The following is a 1,862-nucleotide window of genomic DNA, read 5'->3' as shown; positions in this document are numbered from 1 at the left end:
AAGTACAAAATACAAAAACAAATCAAACAAAAAACATTAAGAATTGAAAAAAAGTGCAAAAAAGTTTGCCGAAACCCGGGATCGAACCAGGGACATTTAGATCTTCAGTCTAACGCTCTCCCAACTGAGCTATTTCGGCTCGGTGAGAAAGTGAGTGAAATAGAACGTATATAAATGCCTTACGCTACACAATCAATAATGTGCGCGCGAGTAACAAGTGGCATGAATAGGGAAGTGAGGGGGGAACTTGTTACGTAAACGTGCCGGAATAAATATGGGATTTTTTGTTGTTAAAGGAATAAAGTGGGATTTTCTGCTCATTTATTTAGGGGCTGTATGTAAATTCCCCCGATTTTTTCAAGGGTCCTCATTTCCGGATGTAAATTCCCCCGAAAATGAAATCGACTACCTGAGTGTCAAATGGTAAACTCCCCCGAAATGTGTACTATGTAAATTCCCCCGATACTTGAAGATAGAAAGAGGAAAATGTGTGATAACTGATAAACAATGATTTGGACATTTCATGTTTAATTACCTATTAGTTTGGCTTTGGACATCATCAACATCATGTCAACTATTAAATTTCTGTTACCAAGAATTGGGATTATTTTTGTAGATAGAACAAAAGGGTATACAAGGGTCATAAATGCGGTAATTTATCTATTACCATGTTCAAAGTTTAGAGGCCAAAATTGGACCTGGGACACCAAATTTCAAGGATCGACGTGTCTTGATTCAAGGAACTCAAAATTTCAAAGTTCGTGAAAATCGGATCAGGCAATCGCGAGTTATAGCGGAACAAAAAAAAAACAAACAAACCCATAAACATCTAAACCAAAATGCAAAATGGTCGAGTTAAAACATAGACCTTCACTTCGTTCGGTCAAAAATCTGGAGAGGAAGAGAGAGAGAGAGAGAGAGAGAAAAGGAGGGGAAGAGAGAGAGAAAAGGAGAGGAAGAGAGAGAGAAAAGGAGAGGAAGAGAGAGAGAGAAAAGGAGAGGAAGAGAGAGAGAGAAAAGGAGAGGAAGAGAGAGAAAAGGAGAGGAAGAGAGAGAGAGAGAAAGCAGAGGAAAAGAGAGAAAGAAGAACAAAAGAAAGAGGGAGAATGGGGGAAAAAGAGAGGAAAAGGGAAAGAGGGAGGGAGAAAGAAAATAAGAGAGCAAGGGAGAGAAAGATAGAGATAGCTCTCTCCTGGGTATTGTACAGTTCATAATTAAATTTAACATTACGAAACAAAAACTTTTCTTATCCTCAGTTTTTCTCTCTCCCTCCGTCCCTCACCCCCTCCTCACCACTCTCACTCTCTCTCTCTCCTCTATTTCTGCCTCTCTCTCTCTCTCTCTTCTCTATTTCTCCCTCTTTTACTATCTCGTTATCTTTGTCTTACACCTTTCTCTCTCTGTCCTGGAGTATTCCCGTCCCTCTCTTTCTCTCTCTCTCCCTACTCAAGAGTGTTTCCGTCTCTCTCTCTCGTTGATCTTGTTCACGCCCGTTTTACAAAATGTACACACCCTTAACCTTCCTCTCTCTCTCTCTCTTTCTCTCTCTCTCTTTCTCTCTCTCTCTCTCTCTTTCTCTCTCTCTCCTCTCTCTCTTTCTCTCCCCCTCTCTCTCTTCTCTCTCTTTCTCTCCCTCTCTTTCCTCTCTCTCTCTTTCTTTCTCTCTTCTCTCTCTCTAACTACCTATCTCTCTTTTCCTTTCTCTTCTATCTCACCTCTGGGTACTTCATCCGTCCCCCCTCCCCCATATTAGGCAAAAGTTTAGGAAGAGAAGGGGGGGGGAAACTCTCTCTCTCTCTCTCTCTCTCTCTCTCTCTCTCTCTCTCTTCTCTCTCTCTCTCTCTCTCTCTCTCTTCTCTCTC

General features: G+C 41.4%; 1 non-coding gene across 1 annotated transcript; it reads right to left on the bottom strand.

Moving 5' to 3' along the window:
• Nucleotides 1-66: 66 nt before the first annotated feature.
• On the bottom strand, nucleotides 67-139 carry Trnaf-gaa. The gene has a single exon. It is a non-coding gene; the product is annotated as a tRNA-Phe (tRNA).
• Nucleotides 140-1,862: the final 1,723 nt, after the last annotated feature.

This window comes from Diaphorina citri, unplaced genomic scaffold, assembly GCF_000475195.1.
Source record: "Diaphorina citri unplaced genomic scaffold, Diaci psyllid genome assembly version 1.1 scaffold1665, whole genome shotgun sequence".
Classification (NCBI taxonomy): Eukaryota; Metazoa; Arthropoda; class Insecta; order Hemiptera; family Psyllidae; genus Diaphorina; species Diaphorina citri.
This window is presented reverse-complemented; position numbering and strand designations above follow the sequence as displayed.